This window comes from Mytilus galloprovincialis, chromosome 12 (assembly GCF_965363235.1).
Source record: "Mytilus galloprovincialis chromosome 12, xbMytGall1.hap1.1, whole genome shotgun sequence".
NCBI classification, from domain to species: domain Eukaryota; kingdom Metazoa; phylum Mollusca; class Bivalvia; order Mytilida; family Mytilidae; genus Mytilus; species Mytilus galloprovincialis.
Window position 1 is genome coordinate 23163800 of NC_134849.1, and position 21536 is coordinate 23185335.

The 21536-nt window shown below is 31.9% G+C and overlaps 1 long non-coding RNA gene across 1 annotated transcript; it reads left to right on the top strand.

Moving 5' to 3' along the window:
• The first annotated feature begins 12303 nt into the window (after nucleotides 1–12303).
• LOC143054252 (uncharacterized) lies at nucleotides 12304–20437 on the top strand. Its single transcript, XR_012971617.1, has 4 exons — nucleotides 12304–12436; nucleotides 15189–15401; nucleotides 18940–19011; nucleotides 20366–20437. It is a non-coding gene; the product is annotated as an uncharacterized LOC143054252 (long non-coding RNA).
• The last annotated feature ends 1099 nt before the right edge of the window (nucleotides 20438–21536 follow it).

Sequence of the window (21536 nt, forward strand, 5' to 3'; positions counted from 1 at the left end):
AACATTTAATTTTAGATTAGATTTATTGATACACGAAAAATTTCTTGGTATTCCTAAACTGAAGATTATACAGACAGAAAAAGAAGTACACTTATAACAACACAAATATTTTCATTTACCTGTGTATGATATGACTTATTTTTTCAAAGTTGATTGTTTTTTGAAATTGTTAACTATTTCACACTGGTATAATATTTTTACTTTAATTATTCATCCCTTATATTTTTAACAACTTTGTATTTACATTGTGTCATAGATCAAATTTATTCGTTCATTATGTGTTGAATGGTGTTACTACGTTTTTTGATTGAGTTAAGCCATTCCAATAGATATTTTATAGTGTGTCTTTTTATGTGATGTTGCACTATTGTTTCAGATAAGGGAGATTATTTGGTACCATTAAAACGTGTAATCCCACTGCAATTGTTTACACCTACCAAAGTTAGAAATCTTATGTTCAGTAGTTGTTGTATGTTTTTGGGGTTCATACGTGTTTCTCGATTCTCGTTTTTCATATAGATTAGACCGTTGGTTTTCCAATTTGAACGGTTTTACATTAGTTAATTTTCGGGGCCCTTTAATTATAGCTTGATATTCGGTGTGAGCCAATGCTCAGTGTTGAAAACCTTACCTTGACCCATAATGGTTTACTTAAGTTTGTGACTTTGATGGAGAGTTGTCTCCTTGGCACTCATGTCACATCTATCTATATCAGCAATAAATAATGCTTCACGTTGCGAAATTATAAACAAAAATCTGATTTCGTTATTCTCGCCGTCATTGTTTGAATCCTCTAAGCGCAGTTGCAGGCTTCACCACCGCCTAACACAGAAAAATGTCGTGTCATGAACGTCTCCTCGGAGACGTTATTAAGAATTGAACGATGGACAGTATGTGGGGTGATTGCTTCTTACTACATGATTGGAAAATATTACGAAACGTGAAAAATTAAAATTCGTTGATTGGTTAGGACAATCCAAACCTAGTAAATGTCTTTCAATCCCGTAAAGTATCGGATTTGTCCTCTCTATTTTAGCTATTAGATGTTGCTTGGTCATTAATCATGGATATTGGTATACAGGTTACTTTTATCTATAAATAGCCGAATCTTCTGGAGTTTTGTAAACACACACAACGTTGAACGATAAACTACTTCATAATGTGTGACCTCACGTGTATAGTAAAATTTGTTGATTGATTTGCAAGGCTATTCTAAATGAAGTAATCTACAAAGCGAGAACACTTTCCATTTTCATCAGCTAAGAGACGGCTAACCTTTTTTTGAAAAGATATTACTTTTAGTAGATTTAGGCTCAATGCAAATTATCTGAAGACCTTGCAGGAAGGTATTTATTGCTGGTTATTGTCCCTGTTTGAATAAACCCATCATAGACACCCAAATTAAAATTATGTGCATCGTATACGCGTTGTGTTGAAAAAAGATTTATCAGTGAAATGAATAAAGAAAGTTAAAAAAGGTAATTATAAAGAAAGAAATTGAAAAGCTTTAGTAATTATTTCCCAAATACAGCGAAGGTAATATATGAAACTACAATTTTTGACGTTTTTTTTTACATTATTGTGAAGAAAAAGATCATTTGTCTCTTAACACTTTTTACTTATTCGACCGTCTTGATTGTGCATCCAATTTCTCTGTCACCAAACACGACATGCAGAATCATTCGGTATTTGTCTCTTAGTGTGCCCTGCAAGTAAGTAACCTATGTTGAAGAGAAATTTTAACATAATTACTCGCTTGAAAGCGTTTGCGTACTTGTTCTGGACTAATATAAAAATGAGAATGGAAACGGGTAGTGTGTTAAAGAGACAACAGCCCAAAACTGCACAAAGCCACTTATGGGTCTCTATGCAACACAGCGAGTGAATCCCGTACCCGAAAGCGGTCTTTTGCAAGTTCCTAATAAAAAATGGACGTCACACTTAACTCCAAAACATATAAATGAAACAAATTTTAACCAATGATACAAGAATAACAAAGGCCATAGTCACCTCACTTGAGTCTGGGGCAAAAGGTTGGCAGAGTTAATCATGAATTGTGAGATAGCATTAATCCCCTATACATCTAGCCATTGTAGAATAAACAAAAACACACCTCAATATGCACAGTGAAACCTAGTTTAAACGAAGTCTGATTCCGATTAAAGTACTTGTTTGGCTTTATAAAAATTTTGATATGAGCGTCACTGATGAGTCTTTTGTAGACGAAACGCGCGTCTGACGTACTAAATTAATATGAGGAAGGCGCTACCTTAAATGCCAGCTTTATACCAAGACAATGTCCTATATATATTGATTGGTTGTTGGTTGCTTAACGTCCAGTGGCAAATATTTCATGCATGTTCAGGACGAATGTCCTAGGCTACATTAACATATATTTTTTGTCTAAAATAAAATAAAAAGTTCAGATGGACTGAAATGTTTAGGGAAATGATTAATTTTTCAATGTTTCAATGAACTTCAAAAGGCAGGAGGGGGTATGGTATTTTTTTTTAACAAAAAAAATATTCAATTTCCAAATTGATGAAAAAAATATCTGTTCAAGCAGAGGACAAACAAAATATTTTGAATCCAGATCTTCACCAAAAACGATTTTATCTTTCAGATATGCAAAATAAATTTAACTTTTATATATCTAAAAACATTTAAAACTTCCCAAACTGCACAGGTAAGTCTGAACACAGTATTTTTTTAGGTGAAAATTAGGTCGTATTTGCCAATTTGTCATGATGAACCTAAATACTAGTGTTAAATTTTGACTAAATAATTTATATCTATAGCGCTGTCAGAAGGGCTTTGGTGAAAAAAATCTAGTTTACTTTTCAAGTTTTCATTATATGACAGCAAAATAAAATTGAGCATGGAAATGGGAAATACAAGCATGTCAAAAATTTGCTTTTCGAGTAATGCTTTATCAAATCATAGTTGTTTTCAACAGACATACAATACAATCATATGTCTCTGTTTTCAAGAAGACACATTTGGTTTCCAGACAATAACTTTAGTTTAAGTGAACGGATTTCTATGAAATTGTGCTAGAAGGTTCAGTACTCAAAAGGAATATTAGAATTGATTTTGGGGTTATGGTACAACATTTTTTAGGGTGTTTTTTTACCAAAACTTTGGATTTTTCTTAAAAAATTTACCAAATATTTACATTGATTATTACTCATTTAGTATATATAGATGCAACTAATACTGATTTTGCAGGAGATGCACACAAAATAGGGTGGTTTAATTATTTTATCTGTAATTTGTGCATTTTTTCCTACGATGTGTAATCCTTGATAGTATCATGATAAAGAAAATATATTTGGTAAGTATATTCACAATTGACATGCGCCAGTGTGCGTCAAAAGGATTTTTTCCACTTTAATTCCAAAAATTGCACTTGATTTTTTTTCTCACAGAAACACATGAGTTATTTGGTAAATAAAACACTTGTCATTGTTTGAAACTTTCAGTAATCAAAATTTAGTTTAAAGCCTTTTTGAATGTTTCACTGATTGTGTGAAAATTTTATCAGAAAATGTAAAAAAAACACTTGATATAAAAATTGCATTATCTGCAGAATTATTGATGACTTTCCTTACTGTTCACAATGACATATATCTAACATATTGTCCATGCTATTCTGATCTGAGTTTTTATTCATACATATACTGGCATGGCTGGTGCTGTTCCAAGTTGTCTTCTTTTTCTGCTTCTTGAGAAGTATTTGTTTAACCTGTTCAGTCACTATAAAGTGTTACAATTCTTATTTAGACGCAACACATAAATAGTGACCAAAAAGGTACTGCTTTCACATGAGAGAAGCTAGAAAGAAAAAAATCTACACATTTTAAATATTTTTGTAGGACTATCATATAAAATTAAGGAGATATGTAGTTAGAGACTGCTGCTGAATAGATATGTTTGGGTTCACCTGATACCTGTTTTCAAATTAGTCCATATTGAAGTTTGAAGGGTCCAAATTAAAATATGCTTGATTTCAACTGACAAAAAAAATTTGGTGTTTTTTATATGCTAAATACACATCTGCATGTACCGTGGTCTTATCAGGCTGTGCATGGCGAAGCTTTTTATTGCCTTTAGGTTTGTTCTTTTTTTTGTTTTGGTCCTAAAAATAAATTTGTAGTTGTGAAGTTGCTAACATGAGAGTACACAAATTACACCTATATTGTCAGTTTTTTCACCAACTTTTTTTGAACCATTCTGTGCTTATTTTGTAGACTATCCTTGTTTACAATATAGTTACACTAATTCAATTTTGAGTCAATGTATGTAGTCATAGAGAAATGGGTTTGAACTGACCTCTAAACAATCCATGATTCTGTAATGAAGTCAGTACCAAAATTCCTTACATCATTACATGTTTAATTTCAAATCCTAAAAAATGGAATATAAACAGATGTTTTGATTTATTTCTTCAAATATTGAACAATTTGACATTATTCCATGCTTCAAACATTATTTTTTGAAGAAAAGGATGCTGGTAACAAAGTTAATTTTTGTTTTACATTGCAGTCTTCACGCTGAACTGCTAAATCTGCAGGCCCGCAGCTCAATTTTTGAAAAATTTTGGTTAGATTCTGTTGGCCTGTAGGTCTGATTTTTACAGGCCTGAGAGCAATTTTACCAGCCTGGGCTGTCACTCGGCGTGGAGACTGACATTGTCATATCAGGGTCTTTTATAGCTGACTATGCGGTATGGACTTTGCTCATTGTTGAAGGCTGTACGGTGACCTATAGTTGCTTATTTCTGTGTTATTTTGGTCTCTTGTGGACAGTTGTCTCATTGGCAATCATACCACATCTTCTTTTTTATAATTAATTTGCCCTTTTTAAAAATATGATAATTATATAACTTCACATGACATGCATGATGGTGAAAGAAAGCTTGAAAGATTTCTGCAGCTTTTTTTGTTAAATACATGTAGGTGCAATTTGGTTACTGAGTGCAATTTTGGTACTGTGATGTTATATAACCAAAGTGTGTATTGCTAAATAGGTTGAAATGTGAACCTGATAGTGATAAAGTACTTGGTAGATTGAAAATGTTATGATCAGGTTTAAACTGACGCAGCGGCATAAAATATACAGGCCACTGATGCAGCTTGAATTTTAATGGATGTAGCCCACATACTTCCAAGTAACATGCCATGTATATATTTATCAAAGTCATGGTATTCTCATGAGTTATCATAATAATTAACTCTATCTTCCCATAAAATCTTATTTTGGACAAAATGGGAGCATACTGTTACAATATGCATGTATAGTCAGTACTAAATGTACTACTCAGACTCAAGTCTCATTTTTTTTATTAAACTTAGAGAAAACAAAACAGTCTCCATCTCCTGTGACTTATAAGGTAGATATCTGAGATGTGACATAATCAATGAAAAAATTTGTTGAGAGTTTAGTTTGGCAAAGGAAGTACAGAATTCAATTATTGTAGAAGATTATGAATTATTTGCATATTTCTTTTTTGTTTTAAACTTTTGTTAAGTTTTGAATTAGTCTGTGGCTAGCTACCATAGGCGGATCCAGGGGTGACCTCCCCTTTCGTGGGAAAAAATCTGTTGATTATATAGAGCATGACAGGAGCCGCCCCCCCCCCACTTTTTCAGGTCAGTCAGGGGGGCTCCCTTGAAAAGTTCTGTATTCGCCAATGGCTACATGAATTACCGTGGTCACATTCAACAGTATAACCAACGTCAGTACCACTGTTCCTTGATGTGGGGAATTATGCGGCAGATGAACATAAGTAGTCATGGTCAACCAGTGCATCGGAGTTTACCCCGCATGCCGCATGGCCATTTAAAAAAAAATCGAAATGTATTGCTTGCGGAGGTTTTTTCTGTGTTCCCGTGGCTGGACGGAACTTTTACGCTAAATATGTTATCGTTAATTATGATTTTGTGACTTTTAAATAAAGTAACTGATTATTTTTAAAAGTAATTTGTTTTGATCTCACTGATATTATGGAAAGTCGAAGCAGACGAAACATGGCGTCAAATGTTGTTGTCCTAACTTCGGTAATTTCCGTGGTCATTGTGGTACATTAAAATTTAAATTAACTACACAAGTTACAAAACATTCTGAATTATTGTTTTTGTAAACAAATAAAAATTCGTGTCTTATTTAAAATCGAAATTACACCGATCTGTCCCGTTTTTTCATATTCGCGTTGAAACGTTAAATTCGGCCGCCATTAAAAAAAATAATCGTACGAGATTTCACGAGAGTGACGAAACTTTTCAGATGGGTCGTGTAGAGAGAGTTATCGTTCTTTATTCCAAAACGATGCTTCTACCATAAGTGCCAGCTAAAGCTGGCATATAATCCTGGTACCTTTGATAACTAATTAAGAATAGAAGAAATTAAACAACATGACAATGATACTTAAATTAACAAAGCAGTAAGTGACATGCCAAATCCAGCCTCCAATTAAACTGATTGAAAGTTTGGAATTATCTAGTTACATACCTACTTTAATATTTGTATAGTGTCTTTTTTTCTGTCATTCATGTTATGTGTATTTTCATTCTTAAAAAGCTTGAAATGGTGCTTCAATATCGTTTTGATATACTATGACGATCAAATTGTTAGTATCTGAATTGGGTTGCAAGATGAACCAATTGAGCTTGTGACTTATGAATAAATCGTGATGATCCCTTTCTAAGATTCGATAGATAGAAGGTTGATGAGTTTCAGATGCAAACACGAAGTACACATTGTTGAATTCTCACAACAAGCTTAATAACACAAGGGAAATTTATACAAAACCTTTTTTGAGAATAATGCGACGTTTATTTCGTTATTGTGTGTAAGTGTATGATATGTTTTGCTACACATTAATACTGACGAAAACCCAGATGGACTGACTAACGTAAACAAGCATAATATTACAGTGAAACCTGATTAAACCGAACCCTGAATAAACCGGAAACCTGTCTAATCCAAACTTGTTCTGAAGACCAATCATATCACATTTTATGCATTGTGAACCTGATGAAACCGAATACCTGCCAAAACCGAACGAAATCTCAAGTCCCGAAAGTGTTCGGTTTAGTCAGGTTTCACTGTATATTCAAATTTTCCCTATGCATGGGCACAACAACATGAACAACATATGCTACTTCACTTGATTTTTTTTTTTATTTTATGTTGTTCCTCCTGCCTTCTATTCCCCCTCCATCAGATGTTCCATAGTGTTAATTACTTCTCAGTTTCCCTTAAAGGCATCTGAAATAAAGGTGCGTACGCTTAATAAAAAAGTCTCAAATTATCATATCACCAACAAAAATATGAAGAATTTATCTTTTAACTTTAAAAAAAAACCAACCTGATTCATATCTAATTTAAATCCAAGTAGTAAATTATTGTCCAATAAGTTATGTCGCAAATTTATCTTTGCGATCTCGTGATTTAGTTAATATGTTTAGCGAATAATTAATTATTTCTACCATGTATTAGCTAATAATAGTACATAGAACGTTTTTCTCTTGATTATTGGGATTTGCCATCTGTTGCTAAAGTATTTCTATTTTTTGTATCTTGTTGTTTGTATAACGTGTTTAATTGTTCTTCCATAATTAAAAAATAAATTCATAGAAAACCAATGAAAATAATTTGACAAGAGCTTCCTTCTTCCTCATACGCAAATATGACAAAAACACATCATCGACCATACAGACTACTCTTTTACTCTTTACGCCTGGTAACTCCATGATGAAAACAAAATATCGATATATTAATTTTGACAATACAGACTACTCTTTACGCCTGGTAACTCCATGATGAAAACAAAATATCGATGTCTAAGTATTGACCATATAGACTACTCAAGCTTGCTCGTCACTTCTAAAAATATTTCCGATTAGTATACGTTTTTGTCGAGAAGAATAATAAATCCAATGAAAGAGGATCGCCATGAGGAGCCATTCAAATCTGTCATTTTTAATTGTCAAAATCGTTTTTTCCTTTTTCTTTAAAATCAAAATGTGCCTGTTATTCTCTGTTCTTTTTAGTATCCTTTAATTCTCTTTTTTTTTTGGCCTATTTGTCTTCGTTTCTATTTAGTTTTTTGGTTTATTTGTCTTCGTTTCTATTTAGTTTTTTGGCCTATTTGTCTTCGTTTCTATTTAGTTTTTTGGCCTATTTGTCTTCGTTTCTATTTAGTTTTTTGGCCTAGTTGTTTTCGTTTCTATTTAGTTTTTTGGCCTATTTGTCTTCGTTTCTATTTAGTTTTTTGGCCTATTTGTCTTCGTTTCTATTTAGTTTTTTGGCCTATTTGTCTTTTGTTTCTATTTCGTTTTTGCATATGATTCTGCACTTTTGACACATACTTTTCTTTCTGTAAACCCCATCCTGACCCTGAAGAAATTGTTGTGAACTACTTGCCTTAAAAATCATATTTGTTGTTGAGTATAACAATAAAGTTTATAGTATGATTGCAACAAACCAGAGTGGTGATCACAGTACGTCCTTCAATATTGTGTAATCATATGATTTTGGATTTAACATGTCTTTTGATTGACAGTAAGTGTTTTGTCTATCAGCTCATAGACATAATTTTTTCATGTCACCATGACTTCACCAACGTTTATTTTCAAAATTTACTCATAAAAAAAAAATTTAGAATCAAATTATAAGGATTGACTGAAATATGTGATTCTGTCCATTCAAAATATCCTAAAAAATGTGGTGCACACTTCTAAATAACTCGATCTGCGGTTTATTCAGTATGCACCACATTGTTTTGGTTATATCTTCATAAACATCAAAAACTACTATAGTTTCCTAAATATACACATTGTCTTTAAGCTGTAAAAAAAACTAACGACTATTCAAAATAGAATAGAAAGACTAATCAAATATACCAGATGTACAATTTTGTACTCGAAACACGTTTACCGTCTACGCAAGACTTATACCTCGAACAGTGGCAAAATACTGTTGTATTTGTTTATTCATAAACAATTCAATGCCAAATCAATTAAAAATGGAAGACCGAAAGTTCCAAAAAGAAAAGAAAAATGGGACTTCAGTGAGAAGTGACAATGACAACCATAATACGGTAGCTGGATTCAGTAAATATTTATAGTGTCAAGAAACCGAGGGTTAAGAATCTCAAACAGTTATTTGGTGACGAAACCAAACCAAAAATAGTTTCTACGTAAGTTGACTTTATTTAAGGCAAGAGTCAAAGTGAAATTATTTCTGTATCACGACATTGTGAAAACACAGAAAAGATGACTGCATATAAGGACAATACAAGTTGAGTTTTTTCCAATGCATGAAAATTACGAGAAACAATAAGATATACTTAGTCTTGATAGTTTTACATCATACTTACTGGTAACAAAAAATAAATTATTGCAAAAGTCTTTATAGTATCTAGTAAATATTTCAGACGGTAATTACAGCACATTTGTTTTTAACCCCAAGAAAACAGGGGACATGAGACCAGTAATAAATTCAAAACCCCTCAACAAGTATCTCCGAAAACAACATTTCAAAATGGATTCCCTTTCTACGATCTCAATCTGGTAACACAAGCTGTACAGTTCCAGGCACTACCTTTCGGTCCAACCTCAGCTCAAAGAAGTTAATAAAATAAATAAATAAAAGTTGCAGAAGTAAAGGCACCATAGACTATATTCATATTTTATCAAGACGACTGGTTTCTTCTGTAGCAAGAAAGAAGTCAAATAATATTAGAGAGAATTAGTACTCAATTTCGTTGTCGAACTAGGATTAATAATAAACTTTGAAAAGTCCACTTTGAATCCATCAACACAGATGCCATACTTTGGGGCAATGTTTCATTTTGATCTGGAGATCGTTTTTGTACAGTGAATATATAAATAAATTGAACAAGAAATTACTATAAAACACACAACAAAGTACTGCTTTGAATGTATCCAATTATGTAAACTTATGAGGTAAATGTAACGTAGTGAATATAAAATTATATAATTTGAATGACAAATTTGAATTTTGTAAACGGAGTTACAATTACCTGATATACTACCCATCTCCTCCCCTCAGTAATATGTTTTGGTGAATTCAGCTGGATTGTCGCCTGTAAATCTGAGGTTCTAAGCACTTAACCGATAAAGATGTATACGATTTTTAAAAGAATAGCTAAGTGCTTGAGCGGCTTATAACCAAATACAAGAACAAATAATCAACTTATATGTAAACCTATCAGGTAAGTGTATAATAAAGATCAAGGTATTTTCTTTTCAAAGAGATATATAGCAATTAGAAAATGTATTTAAAACGAAAGACAATTTTATGATTGTCAGCTAATTTTTAGGGTTATTCTAAACCTTCTATGTATTTGTTGAGTTTTTACACCTGTTGCGCAATGTCCGAACTGAACATATTAGAGCTTTCCACACAGTCATTTCACCTGAATGATTTTCCGTTTTAATTTCTTACATGTTTTTCCTCTGACTGTTCCCGGGCTTGTGTTAAACTTTACTATTATGATTTCTTTAATAGAGGGAGGCTGCTCACGGGAAAGCTATTAAACCAAAAGTTCCAAATGGTGAAGTTGAAATCATCCTTTCGTAAATTTAATGGACGTCTTGAGTTGGTTGACCGTTATGGAATTCCGTTTCACAGATGATATCGGATATGTTCCTTACGTCGTAACTACAATCCCCTGCCCTTTTCGTTAATGTTTTCTATCAAATTAGACTATTAACCGGATTTGTAATAACAAAACGACGGGTGCCACATGTGGAGCAGAATCTGCTTACCCTAACGGACAACATAACAGCACCCCATGTTTTTGTTGGGCTTTGTTTTGCTTAGTCTTTAGTTTTTATGTTGTGTCTTGTGTACTATTGTAAGTCTGTTTTTCTTTCTCATTTTTAGCAATGGTGTTTCCTTCTATAATACACCTTTCCTCTCGCATTTCTCGGTTTTATCAAATCAATAAACAACAGATTTATATCAAATTATATAATTATCAAAATATTAAAATTTCATACACGAGGTATTACCTTCGATAGTAACAGTCCAAATAAGACGAACGACTTATTATAGATTATAAATAGTTTATAAATGAAGTTTTCTTTAGTATTTTTAATTTGAGCTGGCTCGATCAGTCAGTTTAAACTAGGAGATTGGGTTTTTAAAAAGGTAAATAATCAAGTGCTGACTTTTATTCTAGTACCAAACCAAAAGTGGTAAATAACTGAAAATACAAAACAAAGTACAATTTTACAATGTGTCAAATAATTATTTAAGTTAATGATTCATCCGGTATTGAGTAGCGACGTAGTCCGGGATGTAGCAATTCAAAGCTCCGACATTGTGTATTTCAGAATGTAGAAATGAAAAACTTCCAATGTAAAGATAGATAAATTATACTTTTGTTGCACAGTTAAGAGGCTGTCCAAGTAAATATCAGGCAAATCCTATGATATTGGTGGCACAACATATTTTTTTTCCCACGGAATTTTTTTGTTCCAATGCAATGTTTATATTATACAAAGGATATATACAGAAAAGATATTTTTGAATCAACAGTGGATGGCTCAAAAAATGACTTTGAAGTTCACTAATAAAGCAACAAAAGTTTGTACAAAATGAAGAGTTATCTCCCCTTTTCAATGAATTTTCAGTGCTTTCTATGTATTTTTTTTCTCTTTATTTGTTGCAGTTAATAAAAAAACAAAATTTAACTTTGAGAAAGAAAGAATTTATGATATGAAATAGATGCAAAAATTTTGAAAACAAAATATATCATGTGCCATTCACTGCCTGGTTTTTCCATGGACACCCTCTTAAATGTATCACGGACAAGTTGAAGGCATCACTAATACTATTTCAAATGTTACTCACGCTGTGGTTAGCCACAAATTGTGATCAAGAAGAAAACCTGTGACAGTCCTTTGTCCAGTGATGTGACGTGGCAAGGTTGATTTGCAAAAGACAAATGTATGGCTACGGTAAAAAAAAGAATATTGTTCGGTTTAGTTCAGATCAAATCCGGAAATATATAAACTAATCGTGAATATAATTACACAGAATATATAAGGGATCCCAGACAACAGAGATTTGCTATATGTTATTCAAATTATTTCTGTATTTATCTAAACAAGTTTTTTGTATCAAACCATTGAAAATTCATTGATATCCTCATACGCAAATATAATCAAAATATGTAATAGCCATCTGTTACTAAAACATTTCTATAATAACAATAAAAAACTGTTTCGTAGCAAACAAATGAAAATCAATTGACTGAAGCTTCCTTCTTCCTTATACGCAAATTTAACAAACGATATGTAATTTGTCAGGGTATATATAAACAGGTGTATCATTATAACCAGCTACAGGAGATTACAAGACTAGATTGTCTGAATCAGCTGATTTGGGAACAGAATTAAAGGTAAGTAAAAACAAGTATTATATTGCTTTTTTTAATCTAACTGAATTTATAAGTTGAAGTTGAAGAGCATTTGAGGACCAAAAATTCAAAAACGTTGTGCCAAATACGGCTAAGGTAATCTTTTCCTGGGATAAGAAAATCTTCCGTTTTTCGATAAATTCAATGTTTTGTAACAGGAAATTTATAAAAATGACCATATAATTGATATTCATGTCAACACCGAAGTGCTGACTACTGGGCTTGTGATACCTTCGGATACGAAACGTCCATCAGCAGTGGCATCGACCCAATTTGTCAATTTTGTCTCACAACAGTCAATTTTGTCTCACAAAAGTCAATTGTTCGTGTTGTTTTTTCTTTAGTTTTTTATGTTGTGTCATGTGTACTATTGTTTTTCTGTTTGTCTTTTTCATATTCTTTATTGTCAACACTTTATTCATAGATAATTTCTTGCATTAATTGATATATTTCGTTATTAATATGATTCACTCTGATTTTATTTTTGTTGTCTCTTTTTATAAAGCATTTTCATTACACATGAATTAATTCATTTCTTTACGTATTTTTACCTTTGTCAATGGTGTTTGTTCCTACTTTTTTTAAAAAAATATTTATCAGATTTTCGGACGCCTCCGTTTGTATCCATGTAGTGCTAATAAATATTTTGTCCACTTACTCCTACTTTACTTTTCATAATTTTATAACATTTAGTTTAAAAACAAATTTTCAAACCCTTATAAACTCTCTGTTATATTTTAATAGTTTCTGAAAGAAAAAAGGTGCAAATATTAAATAAAGAGTTAAGAGAGTTGTACCCCACCCCTGTTTTCAATTGCACATATCTCAAAAAGAAGGGCACATATCTTTCATTAATTTCTGCTCTTTAAGTTCCATTATTCATAGATGATCAACTTACAACAGTCCTTTAAAGGCATGTTTAGAAGCAAACGTTCTTCAGAGTCAATGATCATAATATGTTCTTATTTTCTTTACAGTAAAACATGATAATTGTGTTTTAATATAAAGAGTCTATCGTGAGTGATACCGCAATCGGCAATCCTCAGGAAACTCCGCTAATCACATAATCGGCAGAGTTGTGACGAAAGATACCGAGCAAACGATCAATTTTGTAAATTTCTTTCTTTTATTATGACTCAACGTAAAATTACCCAGCTTGCAAATGTAGAATAAAGACAAAATATATTTACAAAAAGGTTTTAAAAAAGTTCTTTTGGCAAGCTAGTTAAAATTGCAGAAAATCAAACAAATTTTTCCTACACACGTTTTTTCAATTGTGTTTCAGCATTTATTTTCATCACTTACGTTAATGATAAATTATCATGTTTGATAACACTAATTTATCAACGTTCTTCAACCGAAAGTAAGTTTGAAATGTAGTTTCGTGCAGTATTCACGAGATCAAAGTTTTCAATGTGGATCGTGTTTCTAAAATATTTCATCAAAATTTTTGGATTCGTAGACACTTTTTTTTTGTCTATTCATGGTTATTTTTTTCTGTGGCGTTGTTAGTCTGTTTTGACTTATGAATTTGAGTATCGTATTGATATCTTCTCCGAGAGGGATATTCAAACTGATAAGTGGAAAATAAACTGACAGCACTTTTGCTAAAAAAGAAAAAAATGAACAGACAAACGCTAGTACTTTAACACAATATGAAAAGGAAGGACTGAGCAACACAAACTAAGGGTGGTCTCAGATGCTCTAGAAGGGTTAGCAAATTCTGTTCTAATGGGCGTAGCAACACAAACCAGGGGTGGTCTCAGATGCTCTAGAAGGGTAAGCACATTCTGTTCTATAGGACTGAGCAACACAAACCAGGGGTGGTCTCAGATGCTCTAGAAGGGTAAGCACATTCAGTTCTAAAGGACGTAGCAACACAAACCAGGGGTGGTCTCAGATGCTCTAGAAGGGTAAGCACATTCTGTTTCAAAGGACGTAGCAACACAAACCAGGGGTGGTCTCAGATGCTCTAGAAGGGTTAGCACATTGTGTTCTAAAGGACTATCATACATAGATTCTGCTATACTTCATGTCTGTGACCGGATCATCGATGTTTCTACAAATTCAATTACAAAAAAGACTATCAAAACGTTTAAATATTCTGTTTTTCTTAATTGCATACTTAAGGGAAAACCCGTTGACTGTTGAAGCATGATGACTTGGTAATGCCAAAATACAGAATTGATTTGAGTTTAGTCCAAACATGAGTTTTCGGTGTGATAAAGAATTGACCTTCATCGGATATATAAGTTGGGTTTCCTAAAAGTAATGTTTTGTTTAAAAAAAAGATTGAGTTATATCACTGAGATAGTATACGTTAACGGGTGAATATTTCTGGTAATAATTGATCCAAAAAAGTATGATTCAAACTCAACAAATGTAGGAAGCAGTATTTTCATATTAAGAACTGAGTGAAAGCCCATGTTGTTGTAAAAGATTAATCAATGTTTCATTGTTGTCATGATTTAAACAAACATTAGTTAATTTATGTTCTGTTAAAGTTAGACATTCTAAAGAACCTATGGTTCCGACCTCCATATTTGAAATTGGAATAAGTATGATTTTGACATTTTGTAAGGAAATGTACAGTATCAAATATTTTGAAGGGTATATTCATTTAAATGTATAATCATTACTTTTCCCGCTATGACCCGTTATACTGTATATTTCTCTAGAATATTTGAAAAATTAATTTTGACATTTTTCATTCCCTTCATTTTTTCTATTTTAGTACAATTCGAAATAGCATCATCACTAATTTTGAAACCATGATGTACAATGTGATAGTGGTGTTCATCCTCTGCTTTCTAAAAGACACGTATGCCCAGCAATGTACACAACCACCAGTGCCAATGTGTACTTGCTTCTTACGTACCAACCTATTTTGTTCTGAGAAAAATTTAACACAAGTACCGAGTAATATTCCTGCAACAACAACATCAATGTAAGTTTTGACCTAACGTGATATCTTTTATCATTGTCTATTTAAGATTTTCTATTTTGATCGATTATAATTTGAACAAATCGATTAGATGATATTACGTTTAAATTGCCAGAGCCGCGTTCAATATCGTAGCTGCTACGTAGTGCTACGTAGATTTTGACTATTGAACGTGTAGCTATAGACTAGTTGCTATATAGATATAAATAGCAGCAACGTAGCCGCTACGTTATTGAACTCAACCCTGGTGATGGTTCCGCAATATTTAAATTCCTTATGATCTTGAGTATGCTTAAACAAGATGCGATAAATTTTAATTAAATATTCCAAGTATTAAATAAACTCATCATAAATACCAGGATTGAAGTTAAGTATTTGTACCAGGCGCGCGTTTCGTCGACAATAGACTCATTAGTGTCGCTCGAATTAGAGAAGTTTAAAAGGCCAAATAAAATACGAAGTTAAAGAGAATTGAGGACCAAAAAAATCCTATTAGTGGTGTTGTGCTGGTATGTAATATTCAATCTTTTAAAAAACCCGTAAATCTGCAAAAAAGAGAGAGTTCAGTCTTCTTTCGGATATCATAACTTCGAATCTGAAGCTCTTTGATATCAAAAAGTAGGATTATTAGCTTTTAAATATCACGCTTTAGAATCAGTAGCCTTTTGATTATAAGAATGTAGAACCCTAAACGTTTTACTATTATCATTTTAATCAATGTAACATAGATATCAGGCATACAAAATGTGTACTTTTGCCTTCAAAAGACTCATCAGAGACGCTCAAATAAAAACAAATTAAGAATGCCAAAATAAGGTATAACGTTAACGAGCAATGAATATCACGATGTTGAATTGTATGAATTGAATTTCATGATGAAAAGCAAAAAGCCTTGAATGTCATGATGTGGATCTATAATTTTAAATCGTGAAGTAAAATGTTCTGGATAGAATTATTTAGAATTGTACACTATTTGGTATTATAATAACTAATCATAGGCTTTTGAATACAGTGATTAAATAAACTCTTTAAAAAGATGATGTAGAATATTATCCTTTTGCATTTAAACAATATAGAATCTTCTATATCATGATTACGATTAGAAAGACAAATAGAGAACGTTACCATTTCTAATAGTTCAAACTGTACAATCACTCTAGGGTTATATTTGTGTACGGATGTTACAAATAAATAACTATCTGATTAATTTCGGACATTTCACCTTCCTGCTAAAATATCATTTCCTCATGTCATTTTTGAAAATTCAAATACACTGGTGATACTCTGATAAAATTCAGAGTACATATTTATTCAGCAAACCATTTAGAATCAAAAGAGGGACGGAAGATACCAAAGTGACAGTCAAACTCATAGATCGAAAATAAACTGACAACGCCATGGCTAAAACAGAAATAAATAAACAGACAAGTAACAGCACACAAGGCACAACATATAAAACTAAAGAATATGCAACACGAACCCCACCAAAAACTGGGTGTGATCTCAGATGCTCCAAAATGTGGCACCCGTAGTGTTGCTCAAGTTATTTCCAATCTGGTAAACAATCTAATTCGAATAACATGCTGGGCATACATATTTTACCGTAATATCAAACTGAAATATAACAACGAATAATTAAATATCTATCTAAAAAATTATAAATCAGGTCAGTGGAAAACATCGGAATAACAAAAAGTATTCATAGAGTAAGGAGAAGGGAATCCGGACTTAATTAAGTAGGTCTAGGTAAACAGAACATATTCTATTTGGTTATTTTCATGATATTGTCACGATGGGATATCATTTAGATATTATCGGAAATTTGTTCACATTTACCTTTGATGTGTACTCGCTGATAATGTAAGTATCAGTGAAGATCAGTTAACTGGTTGTGATAAAAAAAAATATTGGGTCTGTCTGCATTAGACATGCGCGAGTACATTGCCTAAGAAACTATTTCCTCTTTGTATTTTCAAAATCGCGGGCAATTTTTTTTTCGAAGAAGAGTTTTAAGGTGAATAATTTTTGCTTTTGTTTCGAACAATTAGTTATATTTTTTTAACAATTTTTTCTAACTGCAAATGTACGAAATGTCAATTAAACTTTATAAATGTCCATAATCCGCAGTAGTATTGATACATGTATCTTACCCTACTCTTCCGAGCTGTTCCAATGTTTCTTGTTTGATACATGTATCTTACCCTACTCTTCCGAGCTGTTCCAATGTGTCTTATTTTTCTGTTTCTTGTGAAGAATTTGTCAACCTGTTTAGTCACCATTAACTGTTGAAATTCATATTTCTAAGAATATAATTTAGTGATAATTTGTTACCCCAATCGAACCATTTTGAAGACTATTCAGAATGGAAAATTAACAGTGAAAGGCTTATTGGCAACAACATACGACAACTTTCTAAAAACTATTAATTACAGGCGTCAATAGGGCTTTCAACGTTTTAATGGTCCAGGTTTACAAATAAATGAGATGACATAGACAATCACGAAAATGTAAAAGTAAATAAACCAAAGTTAACTTACAAGAATAAGCTTTAAGATTATCTACAGAATCGCTACCCCACCTTAAAGAATAAGTGTCTGCTTACAGTGCTTTCCTCAGATAAATGCGTCTAAAGAACAAATAAATAAAGGCAACATAAGTATACCGGTGTTTAAAAGTCATCAATCGATTCAGAAAGAACAATCCGGGTTACAATGAACGCCAGCGAATAACGACAAGATAAATATTGGCCCATGTTCATGCTCAAAGAAAGAATCCCAAAGCTCTAATTGCGTGCTTATCGTTTTTTGCTGTTTCTCAATAATTGTTTTTCGTTTATTGTTTTGTATAGTCTTCTTCTTGTGTGTCATTGCAACACACTCCCAGGTAAGATAAAGGGTTGGCGCTTTCAAACATGTTTTACCCCATCAGATTATGTGTGTGCCTGTCTAATGTCAGGAGTCTGTAAAAAAAAATAAAAAAAAATCAGTCATTTATTATATGTCACAAACAACCCTTACAAGAAGTTAACATTGTTTCAGCTGACGGTTATCTCGTTGTTGTTAAAATGTAGGTTGGCCAATCCTTAGTTTTCAACAGAACCTGTGAATTTCCGAACATTTCGAATAATGACAAAACCTTTGACTTAGGAATTTTTAGTATGTCACCGATCTTCCAATGATAATACCCATTCTGTATATTCATATGTTTTATACACCATTGAGAGTTCGTGACCTTTTGTTTAATTCAAGATTATTTAATTGTACAAACATGCCAAAAAACAACACACTTCAAATAACGTAAGAACATATAATGATAAATGCTAAAGACGAATACATCAATTCCCAATGAAGTGGATGACGAAAGGAAAGACTACTTAAAACTGAATTATTAATAATAATGTAAACACTATCGTGATAAAATGCACGTCTTTGTAGTTTTTCGATTACTGTGTCTTTTTTTTGGTATTTAATTAAGGCATACACATTACTATTAATTTATATAAAAAAAATAGCTGGTTGTATAATTGTACTTCGATTTTTAGATTCCTTAGCTACAATCAAATTAATTCTCTAGATGCTACATCATTTTCTGGATTAACATCGGTTCATACCATGTAAGTACATTAGAACTTGAAATCACATTTGATTGATATCATGATAATATATTACCTGATATCAAGACTAACATACCATATATTCAATTTATGTGTTCATTCCGAAATCCTTTTGTATCATTTCTCCATGTCTGAAGGACAAAGTAAAAGAGCGATTTTCTGATTTTATTTATTTTGATATAAACGTTAAATTGTGCGCTGATATCGTTATGAGAACGTTATTATGTAATACCTTAATGTATTTAATACACATGATCAACCTTGTATGTTAGCGTACTATAAAAGGATTTCAAATGGTAATTATAATCATTATATGATTTTTAACTCATCAGCTATTTTGTTTATTAATTATTACTTTTCACACACTAAAACTTCTAACAAAACCGGTAAACATTTTCTTTTAACATGGATGTTGTAAATTATAGCCTGTTATAAACTGTATTGATTTTTAGATAATTTGAATGATAATTGCAGTAAATGTTTAGTCATTTAATTTTTGAGTTAATTCATAACACTCATTATGAAGTAAATATCTAAATTTCGAATATGTATTTAATAGAACATTGCAATGATAGTGCTCTCATACGAACGTTTATTGTATGATTTTTATGAATCTGTATTAAAGGTGTATATAACAAGTATAATTTTTGTGGGACCTTTATAGCTTGCTGTTCGGTGTGAGCCTAGGATCCGTGTTAAAGACCGTACCTTGATCTATAATGGTTTACTTTTATGAAATTGTGACGTGGATGGAGAGTTCTCATTGGAACTCATACCAAATCTTCATGTATCTAATAACCATGTACCCGAAGATTGCCGACCAACTATTTGTGCTGGATTTATGAACCTTGAAAATAGAAATATTTGGTTTAATTTTCAGAGAACCTGTGTCTTAAACATTTCGAATAAAACCTTTGACTTATATATCATTCGAATAATGTCCATAACTTTTGACTTAGGAATATTTAGTATGTCAACTTTCTTTCAATTATTAAACACTGTCTGTAACAATTCTATTAAAATGTTATTTTTCTCCATTGAGAGTTCATGACCTGTTGTATTCTTCAAGGTTATTTAATTTATCAAAAATACCAGACAACAACACACTTCAAATGACGGTATAAAATTAAAAACAATAGAACATTTGATGAGCAACGCTTAAGACGAATAAATCTATCATCAGTGACGTGAACGACGAAGGAAAAGGCTACTTTAAACTTGATTAATTAATAAAAATGTAAACACTATCGTTACCTCTTGCACGGCTTTGTAGTTGTTTTTATATAGATGTTTTTTTTAGTATTAAATCAAGCCATAAATATTCCTATTCATTGATAAAATAGCTGCTTTTCAGAGACCTTAAACACAATCAACTTAATTCAATAGATGCTACAACATTTTCTGGACTAACATCGCTTAACAATTTGTAAGTACATAAGAACTTGAAATCATATTTGATTAATTTCATGATAATATATAACCTGGTATTAAGGGTAAATTAAATGTATTCAATATTTGTGTCCATTCCAACTTCCTTTTGAATCGTATCCGGATGCTGAAGGACATAGTAAGTGGCCAATTTTCAGATTTTAAACAGTTTGATATGAATGTTTCTTTAATTCATAGCCGCTTATCGTTTTCCTCACATGCTGATTATTTTTATTTAATCAACGTATGGTTCGTTTAATCTCAGATTTTTATTGGTTAAAGTTCGATTATGACGTCTTGCTGCCTCTGAATTTTCTATTTCACGAAAAAAGCAACCATGTCTGATGACGTCGAATAAATAAACTCATCATAGATACCAGGATTAAATTTTGTATTTACGCAAGACGCGCGTTTCGTCTACAAAAGAGTTATCAGTGACGCTCGAATCCCAAAAGGTTAAAAAGGCCAAATAAAGTACGAAGTTGAAGACCATTGAGGACCTAAATTCTTAAAACTTTTGCCAAATACAGCTAAGGTAATCTATTCCGGAGGTAAAAAAGGCCTTAGTATTTCAAAATTCAAAAGTTTGGTAAACAGTTAATTTATTAATATGACCATATCAATGATAATTCATGTCAGCACTTTACTACTTGGCTGGTGATACCGTCGGGGAATTAAAACTTCATCAACACATCTTTTTTTCTGATCAATTGTGAAGAATGAATAACTGTATACTGCATAAAAATCATTGGAGAAAATGATTCCACCACCAAATCTCGTGTAATACGATATTTATCCACTCTTGACAGTTAAAAAATATTCAAAACGCGTTTAAAATTAAAGAATTTAATTGTCTCGAGTGGATAAATATCGTATCACACTCGATGCAGGGATAAAATGGATATTTAATTATGCGCTGATATCGTTATATGAACGTGCTGTTGTTATTTCTTAATGTCGGGATACACATGATCAACCTTGTATGTATGTGTATAAAATGGGGATTTCAAATGGTGAACATAATAATTTTTTTCTAACTTATCAGCTGATTTTTATGTATGATTACTTTTCACACATTTTAACTTCTTACAAACCCG